The sequence below is a fragment of the Periplaneta americana genome, chromosome 5, assembly GCF_040183065.1.
Source record: "Periplaneta americana isolate PAMFEO1 chromosome 5, P.americana_PAMFEO1_priV1, whole genome shotgun sequence".
Taxonomy (NCBI): Eukaryota; Metazoa; Arthropoda; class Insecta; order Blattodea; family Blattidae; genus Periplaneta; species Periplaneta americana.
In genome coordinates, this window is record NC_091121.1 from 90,823,516 (window position 1) to 90,835,220 (window position 11,705).

Here is an 11,705-nt window from a genome sequence, read left to right on the forward strand (position 1 = left end):
CTGGGGTAGTACGAGTTTCTGATGCTGATAGAGGAAGAGTTTGTTGCTTCGAACCCGGGCTTATTAGGTACTCGTCCAAGAATGGGACCTAACTCTGCGAGGGCTGTGTTAGGATGGTCCACGTGTCAACGACGGCTTCACGAATATCGTACATATACGGCGCATAATTGGCCTAACTTTTTTCGGGTTCGGCCCTGGAAAAGCCAAGTCAAGCCAATGAGGACGATCGTCGACAAAAGAATGACAAGTGATGTGTAAATTATACTATGTCGTCTCAAAATTATTTTTCTGTAAACATCTGCAGGACCCAAAAACGCAAAGACTTACCTAAGATTGCACAAACCTATATCCACAGGTAAATCTCTTTGTATATGAGCGAAAGTATTAAAACTTCAGGCCTTGGGATAAGTCTCGAGATTAGCGCTCTCCAAATTAAGCGGCAGAAAAAGTAAATATAGAAACAAACGATACTGCAAGCTTGTGATGGAGATTTCATTGTTTCGCTTTAAGCATTTTTCCGTAGCGAAATGGCGGCTAACTATGAAAGTTCAGATTTTAGGAACTAATTCTTGTGAATTTCTTTTAGAATTCATAGAGATGTTCGTTTATATATTAGAACACTTATAACAGCAAAACTATAGAGATTATACTAAAAAATTCCTCTAAGGAATGGCGAACAAGTGAATGCAGAACCATGAAGGAATAATATTTCTCGAATGATTGCATTTCTTCATGGGAAATAACTGACTTCAACGACCTCATACGACTTCTTAGTGAACTATAAATCTAGAAGGTAAGTCTGAGTGTGTATGGACAATCATCCAATTCAGACTTGCCTCACGGCGGTAATTCTGTATAGTTAGGCCTAAACCTTGCGCGTATGGGACACTTTACTCATGCGTCTTTGATTTGCCAAGCAACGGATGTTCATGCCTATTGTTATAGTACTGTTTTTAAACAAATTTAATAAAGCATTTAACGGAGTATTTGTAGTGTATAGTAGGTCTACGTTTTACTATCTCAGTTTCTTCTTAGAAATATTCGACTACACAATCGCAATTCGAGTGCTTGTGGTTCGTTTTGAAAAAAAAAAAAAAAAACATGAATGCAAAAGCAGCAACTTTAGAAATATGTGAAGTGGATGGAGGAGATGTGGTCAGTATCAGGAGGCATGAAACTGATTTAAGAAATTCAATAATGGAGGCCTAGTCTTGAAGATAAACCTCGTTTGGGAAGAATCACTAGTCTAGAAAATGAGGCTCTCTCCATCAAACTAGAACACCAACCAATCACCAGTAGTAGAGACAAATTTTTAATTACGGTTTATTTAACGACGCTCGCAACTGCAGAGGTTATATCAGCGTCGCCAGTGTGCCGGAATTTTGTTCCGCACGAGTTCTTTACATGCCAGTAAACCTACTGATATGAGCCTATCGCATTTAAACACACTTAAATCCCATCGACCTGGGCTGGAATCGAATCCGCAACCTCGAGCACAGAAGGCCAGCGCTATACCAACTACGCTACCCAGACCGACAGTAGTAGAGAATAATTTTCAGCATATTTTGAAGTTCCGAAGTCCATAATCTGTCATCACCTCCTCAAATTTGGAACATTTAGATTCGTACGAGGATAGATACATAAAAAATACCTCTTATTATAAACATAACCATTTTTTCTACAATAAACTTAATAAATGTTACATTTTGTAAAAAAATAATTTTAATCAAACAAACAAAAAAATGTTATATTTTTACTTTATTTTCAAAGTCAAACACAAACCTTATCCGCCATTATTTTTGTTAAAAATGAGATACCTAGAGCAGGACTCAATTTCTCACACGGAGTGATTTTCAAGATGGTAACTGCTAGGGAATTCTCTCAGAACTCTCTGTGGTGTCTTCGGGGGTTTTTATTTACCAGGAAAAGTTCATTCCTTTCATCCCTCTCTCCAAAGGCCTATAATTACAATAAACGTTGTGACAAAGACTTCGGTACACTCCTTATTCTTCTACAAGATTAGACTTTTATCTGTTCCAACTCAACTTTGTCCTCCCAAAGTAATCTTGTTCTTCCAACAGGCCGTTGGCCTTGTGGTGTGTATTATAATATTTGTTTTATTACTCTCGAAGAGTCCAGGAGTTCAGTATGTGAAAGGCATTGTTGTTTTATTTCAGCTGCTTTATTTTCCAAGTTGCAAATATTTCTTTCTTTTCGTAATAATAATATTATGCATGTATTGTGGGTCCCTATCACCACGGGATGGCGAGTTCTCGGTTAGAGGAGTCGGCCTCCAGATATGGAAGGTAGGTGCGAATATACTATAAGATAAGAAGTCGCGGACAGTCGCGGTGGTACTCCGGTTGGAGTTGGGCGAAGGGCTAACAAGCCATCGTCATAGAAAAAAGCCTGTTACGAAACCACAACACAAGCCTCGGAATGGGACTGATTCTCTGGCACGACCACAGCAAATCCATAAATTCATATAGGCCTATGCATATATTTTGATATTATACCTCTTACACCAAAGGGGAGATCTATAACTGAAACTTTATTAATATATTTCAGTATTATTTGTATTTATCCTGGTAATAATGAACAGTTTGACTCATAGACACTTTGTTTTTCAGCATTTAACTTCCCATGATTGTACGAGAAGATTCGAAGAGAACGTCAGGATGTAGACCAGGGATGTGTCTAACAGCGCTCTCAAACTGGAAACGATTAATACTTTTTCCTACTGTAGCTGAGTTGAAACGACAGTCAGTCAGCTCGCTGTAACAGTGTTCTGTACGCAGTGTGTTTATAAACTCTGGCGGCTGGTATGGATATGGAACGACGATTCAATAGTGAGTGGACAGATAAATATTTATCTTAAAGGACGGAAAGGCACATTGCTTAATGTGTAGAAAAGAACTTGGATACATTAGCCATCATAATATTAAAAGGCATTTTAATTCTACACGTAATGCTGAAGCTTATGGACCAGAAAAGTTATCCAGTTTCACTCGTGAAAAGGCTGTAGAAGAATTAAAGTCAAGATTGAATTCAGAAAACCTTCCATCATCATCGGGTGTTAGTAGGATAAGCTTGGTTCGTGCTAGCTACAAAATTTGTGAAATTATTGCAACGGCTTCAGAGCTATTTACTGACGGAGAATTTGTGAAATGCCGTCTCGTAGCTGTTGCAAAAGGGATATGTCCGGAATACGTTAATGATTTTAAATCTATATGTTTGTCTCGTAATATTGTTGCAGAACGCGTATCATAAGTGGGAGATAACTTGGAGGAACAACTGATAGCAAGAATGAAAACTTTTATTTATTACTCACTATATGTATATGTTCTTAAATGATTACTAGTCAGTGTAGCTCTACTGATGAATTGTATACAGACCTACTGTAAATTGAATGGTAATATGTATAGCTCAACTGATGAATTGTTTATGATTATAAATTGAATTAATCTACTTGATATTAATTGCACAAATTTGTATAGCTTAATGAAAGTATGCTACTTTGTATTGTATATATTTGTATAGATTTGGCCGATGAATTGTATATGCTTTAAATTGAATAGTAATCTATATAGCTCTACTGATAAATTGTTTGTGTTTGTAATGTGAAGTAGTTTGCATGATATGTATTATCAATTTCTGTATATCACAACTGGTTGAATTGTTTATGCCTTAAATTTAATTAAATTGTTTTGTATTATAATATAGCTCAACTTATGAATGATCGTTTGCGTTTGTAAATTTAATAATCTGATTGGCTATGTATTGTATACTTTTAGTAGAGCCATCGATGTTGGTCAGTCGACAGACTCGCTGGGCTGCTGATCCGGAGCTGCGTTCGGGCTTGGGTTGGACCCCCCTTTGGACTTTGGTTTCTTCGGAGGTTTTCCCCAGCCGTGGGACTGAAGCCGGATGGTCTATGGCGAGTCCTTGACATCAACCCCTTTGATTTGATTACCCCCTTTGATTTGATTACCCCCTTTGATTTGATTACCTGGTTGGGTTTTTCCGAGGTTTCCCCCACCGAAAAGGCAAATGCCGGGTAATATTTTGGCGAATCCTCGGACCTCATCTCATCTCACTACATCTCGCCAAAATGTAAAAAAATGTAAAAAAATGTAAAAAAATTTAAAAAAAATGTAAAAAAATTGTACAAAATTGTAAAAATTGTAGAAAATTACTAAATTGTAAAACTATAAAAATTTGTAAAAATTGTAATTGTAATATTGTAAAATGTTGACATGTTCCACATCTTAAAGCTTCATTGCACATGTAAGATCTATGGAATAAAATAAATGAATGAATGAATGAATGAATAGCTCTTGATGAAAGTACCGACCGGAAAGATAATGCGCAGCTAGCTACAGTATATTCATAAGGAGTGTCAATGCAGATTTCAATGTTCATGGAGATCTTGTAGGTGCCATTTCACTAAAGGATCGAACTCGAGGAGGAGATATTTTTGAATCTGTAACAAAAACTATGAACAAATTCAAGTCACGCTAAAAGTAATTAATTTTATACATCAAAACAGTTTACGTTTCTGAACTTGAATTTGCACTGCTACAACACATACACACAAAGTTGATATATTAAACATGATATTAACAACATTATTATTATGATTTACCTATTTCCGTCACTAACTAACAACATTCATGGAATGACCCAGTAGATAAAACTCTGTTATTGTTATTATTATTATTATTATTATTATTATTATTATTATTATTAATATCATTATCATCATAATTCATCCTCATGTAGGCTACATTCTTTGTTTATCAGAGTTCGTCAAGTGCAAATCTAAACTGAGTTCCTAATGAATTGGTAAGAAAAGTTATCAAAGTACCAGCCGTCGCAGTTTCGCTTTTGTTTACTATCATTCGGCCGGACTGTCTGCTACCTGTGTTCAACCGTTGCACAGTAAGAGAGGAGTGAAGTCTCTGCAGTTCACAACTCGAGAGCGCTGTTCGACATCCCTGATGTAGACCTTCGGCTCCCCCCTCCTACCAATAATGCATAACACAATGTCAATACGGAGGTTGCTGTCGTCTGCGATAAAACGAACTTTTTTGCTGATTTTCGAGTTCGTTATTTTTTTTCAGGTTATTATATGCTTATACTGTGTAAGTGGTTTTATATTTTATTTTATCAGTCTTAATATTTATTTTATTATTGTCATTAGTTTTGTTTTATTATTATTAATTAATTTGTATTACTATTTTTGTATTATCTCCGTCACGGTTATTCTATTATTATTATTATTATTATTATTATTATTATTAGGCCTATTATTTCGATCATCAACATTATTATTGATGTCTGTAAAATTTATGTAGACTCTACTGGACTGTACCCGAGCACGAGCATTTGCTCATTTCGGGTATCTATTCATACGTACCATTTTCAAATGTAAATTGTGAATCAATTTGAAATTTCAAATATAGAGTGTTGTGTGAGTTATGTTGATATAATTTAAATTTATTGCTAAAATATATTATGCCTTTTTAAAATTTATAGTGCCATTTTCAAAGATTGTGTCTTTTTTACGTTTTTATTGTCTTTTTGCCTGCCTAGTTTTAACTGTTATAAATGCCTAAACATCCGGGCTCTAATTATTACATATAAAGTAAAATGTAAAATAATTTCCAAAAACTTCAATTTAAAAATATACTGTATTTATCTGTGCCAGTATGATTTAGGGGCTTGTTTATCGTCAGAAAAAAGAAATCTTCTCAAATATAAGTGTTACATCAGAAACAGCAACTCTTAATTCTATGGTTGCTTTCTGTCGTGACCGATATTTGGTCCTCATGTCAAGACGCTTCCCTAAATTTAATTTTTAAGGAGGAGTAGCTATTTAGATCAATAAGCTTTTCTTTGTTATTAATATTGAAGGAGCCAGGTCATTTTCAAAGGGATTCTTAATCAAAGCCAATTCCTAAAATAGTCACGAAAATATTTATAATGTGGATAATAATGAACAGTAAAGCAGATTTTCAAAAAGGGAGGAAATTTTGTTTTCAGTCTCAAATTATTAATATTCAAGTAGGAAGCACAAAATAACTATGATTTCTAACTCCTCTGCTCTATTAAATTCAAACATTTTGTCAGTCCAGAAGTACAGTTGCCGGGTTCCCTTGAATTTGAAGTTGGCTTCCTTTGGCTTGACTTTCACGTAGGCTGGATCCGTACGCTTAGGCACGGTATGGCCTACTGTGCACCCTTATATGCGATGATTGTCCAAGATTGACAGGTTGCCCGGGTGGCATTCGTGAACCCGACGCTGACAGGTGAGCCATCCTGTCTCAACCCCTGATAAAGCCAGGTTCCGTCCGCATATGTGTAGCCCGATGAGTCTCAAATCCTTCCTATATCAGGTGTCGGTTGAATGAGGGAGAAACGAGAGTACGCCGAGAAAACCTTGCTGTAACGTTTGCTTTGTCCACCACAAATTCCATCATGACCTGGCCGGGGATCGAACCCGGTCCACTTAGATAGAAGACTATGCGCTAGCACTGTAGTAACAGACGCGGCTTGAATTTGAAGTGCGTACGTAAGCAGTTTTGTTTTGTTTCTCATCTCTAATATCTGTCAATTTCAACTGGAAAACTTCGTTATTGGTACAAGTCTGCCGGTACATTATTTTTTTAATAATCAAAAGCAGAAATATTTGTATAATTTGTTCCGAGACAGGATATCGAACCCGGGACCTTTGGCTAAGCGCGCCAACACTCTACCACTGAGCTATCCAGGAACGGTACCACATCCCGGGTCAATTCTTTCCTTTTATATACATGTACCTCAGACGGCAGTGAATCCAACATTGAGCGCACACTATAGGCCTACTGTGTGACTTAAATTGTAGTTTCACTTTAACGAACAGGGGAGTATACTGTATTATGATTATTCAATTCTGCTTTACAGGAAGCTAAACCTGGAAGCCAGATTTGCAGAAACCTTTGTGTCTGCATCTTGAAAGCCATAGAGCAGAACTATAATACTATAAATATACATAACATTTTAAATATTCTACATTTGAATGGATTTGTTTTAGTGAGGTTGACAATCTTTACGACAGCCTGTTAAATTTGATTGGGAATAACACTATGTTTTTACATTCCTGTCTCCCGATAACTCGTGCAGTGAATTCACTCTGCTTCTTGAACTAATGCATTCCTTAATTTCTGTCTGTGGTCGTGAGAGAATTCCTGACTTTGCCCGAGCGCATTATTGCATATTCCTACACAGTTACATTGCATGTTGTGTTAAGGCTGGTCCACAATAATTCGGAAACGGAAACGAGAACGAGAACAGAAATATTTTTAAAATAAATGTAGGCCTATTTAAATATGAGCATTCACAATTAACGAGAAGCTTACCGAAGCCCGGCAACAAAAACGTCAAAGTTAATTGTGAATGCTCACATTTAAATACATTCATTTTAACAATATTTCTGTTCTCATTGTCGTTTCCATTCCCGGGTTATTGTGGACCAGCCTTTAGGGATGTGTAGGTTATTTTAGGAAATTTATTGCGATATAGGCCTACCATCGTGGACTAAAAGATTGTCCTGCTAGAATAATTTTAAGTCGAGGAAATAAACCCACGGTCAAAAGCAGCCTGTTCAGAATATTTACGAACATAATATAACGTGTCCATTTGCTGATTAAAACATTAAAGTGAAAGTCGTAAGAATCAGAATCAGATTTCTTTACAATTAAATTTAATGACTAGATAAAATAACGATACAGCAGATTAAGTGGCAGAGTATTTGTGGTAGTGTGGTTCGAGTCCTTGCGAGATTCTTTTTTATTACGTACTGGAAACTAATTACATTTTATTTTTCGACGTTTTATGAGTGTCTTACTCAATTTTTTTAAACATTTCCAATATTACAATAATCAATACACAAGGTGTCAGGTGACATATAGCACATCAATTAGATTTAACCTAATTCCATCTAGCCATAGCAGATGTCATAAGATATAGGCTATGCAATTAGATGAACGAATAATTTGTGGGGAAAGTTTTGATCCCGTTCCTACTCTTTTTACTTCAATAAATTTAATAATAAATACTATAATATAGAGGTAAGAAATAAATAAAAATGAACAATTTTTTGTTTCCTTACTTTCCTTTATATTATTTATTTGTTTTAATTATTTTATTACTTAATCCTCCATAAATCCATCAATCAATCAATCAATCAATCAATCAATCAATCAATCAATCAATCAATCAATCAATCAATCAATCCATTACTTCATCCATCCCCATTTTTCAAGCCTTCTCTTACCAAATATTTCCTACACAGAAAAAAACAAGGACTATTCATAGGAGTATTATTGAAACAAAATCGAGCAAAAGAAAGACAAAAAAACCACACACACGAGATATCTAAGCAAAGGTAAACTACGTATACGTAATTATCTAACATGCAAATGCCGTAGCTCATGTAAAGTGAGCGTTAGAGCTTACTGAGCAATCTTTTTATCCACCATTGCAGTAGTTTGAAGAACCTGCTCACAGAAGAGCAATATTCCCTCAGTACATCGCTGTCTATAAATCTTTATTAACAATGGTTGTTTCGTGAACTTTAAACACGTAATAGTTTTTCTATTACTCTATTAAATGTAACAAGTCATTTCTAAGATTTTAACAAATTTATGTTCCAGTGGCGGCTCCTGTGTATTTCTTAAGAGGAGGAAAGAAGGTAACAGGACGAAATGACACATTCTTGAATGAAACATGCTACAAATTAGCCAACATGGATAGATGTAAGACCAGATAGTGTTGGGGTTGGCCTTCTCTTCTGTATAGCAATAATCTGTTCTTGTAAACTGAGTTTCCTAAATTTTCCAAAATATATAATGTTTTAATTTCCATTCATTGTTGAATAATTGCACAAATTAACAATTACAAGGAAATTCACCTCGCAGCATTTTTCGAGCACACTACAGCATCACACGTGTTGGAAGAGACTATAGCTACTAACACGTAATCGGAACCGCGGAAATGGGAATGGGAAATAATCTGAGGAAAGTGAGAACACTGCACCCACCCACGTGGTCTGTGTTGCCACATGTACATTTTACAAGTTCAGGTATCACATGCTTTTGAAGAATATCTGTTCTTGTAAAGTCATACTACATTATTGTTCAAAGTTGCCGGTGGCCAATTTTTTATGTTAGAAATAATGTAGTTTGGGGTACCTACTTTCAATTTCAAATATATTTGTACAAAATTGACAACTTGGCTGTTGCCCTGTCTAGTACACAATAAATGGAAGTGAATTTCAGGGGCCAAAAATATCTGTGATACTAAAGTAGAACTGCTTCCTCTTTGTTTTATATAAACCCGACTTTAACTTTCAAATATCCTTGAAAGTTTCAAACCATGAATAGTAGCCTATATAAAGTGCAATGAATAATATTTTTGATTCATAATTTAAAAAAAAAAGTTTATATGGTGTCTTTCATAGAGTTGCGTTAAAACTGTTTTTCTTGTGCCTCCTCCTAGATGTGTGTTAGTCTGGTTGAATGCAAGATCGTTAGATGGCAGCGGTAGCGAGCTTGCTGCTGGCTTGCTGCACGACCAGTCGGTTTCTATTTCCCGCCCATGCGCTGAGGAGGATCTCCTCCCTCTCCGTTCATTTACTCGCTTTAAAACTCTGCTTCTTTCTCTGGCCGCTAGTGCGCTGTTGTCTATGTGTGTTAACTGCAGTAAAGGAGGAATGGATTGACTTTCCTCCACACAAACAATCTCGCATCTTTCTCACAGTTTTCTAGCAGCACATGAGCGTGCATCGTTTAAAACTCGATCAACCGGGGTTTTCTTATAGCTGTGAACTTAAATATTATCGAATCTTCCTTGAATTTCAAAGCACGTATTTTATTTTGTATTTACTTTTAAAAGAAGAAAATGTGAGGAGGACGTTCCTCCCTTCCCTCCCCCGAGGAACCGCCACTGTTATATTCGGACCTTCTTACAAACTTTCATGCCTCAGGAATCGAGTACCACAACTCGAGAGCCGCCAGGTTAAGAGATACATTAATCTGAATCATTATGTAATTACTAAGCTCAAGAAACGGGTTGCCTCAAGTGTTTTCAACAATCCAATGTGATGTGCGCTCCACCCTTCAACAGGTAAAAATTCTAGTCTTCCATAGAATGAATAGGAACCTCTCTGGGGGGGGGGGACAGGACAGTCTGTTTCGCAGACAAAGAGAGTGATGTGCTGTGTTATCAGTTATCCGAAATGATCATGAAAATGAGTATGTAGTAGGGTGATGGAATGAAGTAAGAAAATAAACATTACAGTAGATCCAGAATTCAAACTGTACACAGAGTAAAGTTAAATGTCGAAGTGGAACTTTATACGAAATGTGGAAATATTGGGAGGTAGAGAATAAGTTTCCTCTGCTCTCAAAAAACCTGAAAGTTAGGATTTATAAAATAGTTATATTACTGATTATTCTGTATTGTTGTGAAACTTGGACTCTCACTTTGAGAGAGAAACAGAGGTTAAAGGTGTTCGAGAATAAAGTGCTTAGAAAAATATTTGGAGCTAAGAGGGATGAAGTTATAACAAAATGGAGAAAGAGAATGGAACGCATAACTGCACGCATTGTATTCTTCACCTGACATAATTAGGAACATTAAATCCAGATGTTTGTGATGGTCAGGGCATGTAGCACGTATGGGCGAATCGAGAAATTCATAATAGGGACAGATGGCGGGCTTATGTGATAGCGGCAATGAACCTCCGGGTTCTCTAAAAGCCGTAAGAGAATATGTTTCCTGCTCCGTTTATGCTTATTTTAACCTGGTCTATCGCGCTCAAGAATTCGAATGCGGTATTGAATATCCACCTTTATTTCTTCCAGAAGACAATTAAATTTATCTTATAAATGGGAACTTCCAAAACAACCTCTTCGAAATAAGCATAACTTAATGGGTGTTTATTACTTTATTTTCAAAGTCTTTCACTTTGAATATCTGAATTCATTGACAGAAAATCAGTAATAGTTATTGTACTTAGAAACCTCACATTAAATTTCACAAAATTCAACTAAATAATAATACTAGTGGATTCGAAGATTTTGCTCGCAATAAAATTTCAGAATCTGAGACCATTACATGCCGAACACTTAATATTCCTAAGAAATCAAAAGAAACCAAAATCTTCACTAGAAACAGTCACAAATTTAAATATTTGGGAATGAAATGGCAGAGTGTTGCTCATCAAGAAAGGAACTAAGATTTAAATTTTAATAAAAACTGAAGGTTGAAGAAGTAAAGAAAGCCTGGGTTTTAGTAAACATCAAGAAATGCCAGAAGGAAGCAAAAATAAGCGATGGTAAAAGACAGAAGAAAAGTAAAACTCCAAGACGTAAATAAGCTATGACTAAATTCAGGCTGAGGTCAGGATATAATTGCCTCGATCAGCATCTCTACACATAGAACTCTACCAATCCAGCACTTGTACACTGTGTGCAGGTCATAATCAGGAAGTAAATAAAGAATATCTGATACATTGCTCACAACTTAATAATAAGGCACAAATTAAGGATATTTTGTGAGACTTTCTGAAAAACTAGAGAGAAAATGACGTTCTTGTCAACTCCACCTAATTGAAAAATAAAATAAAAGTTATGTTCATCAGGTTGAAATGTTCAAGGCAC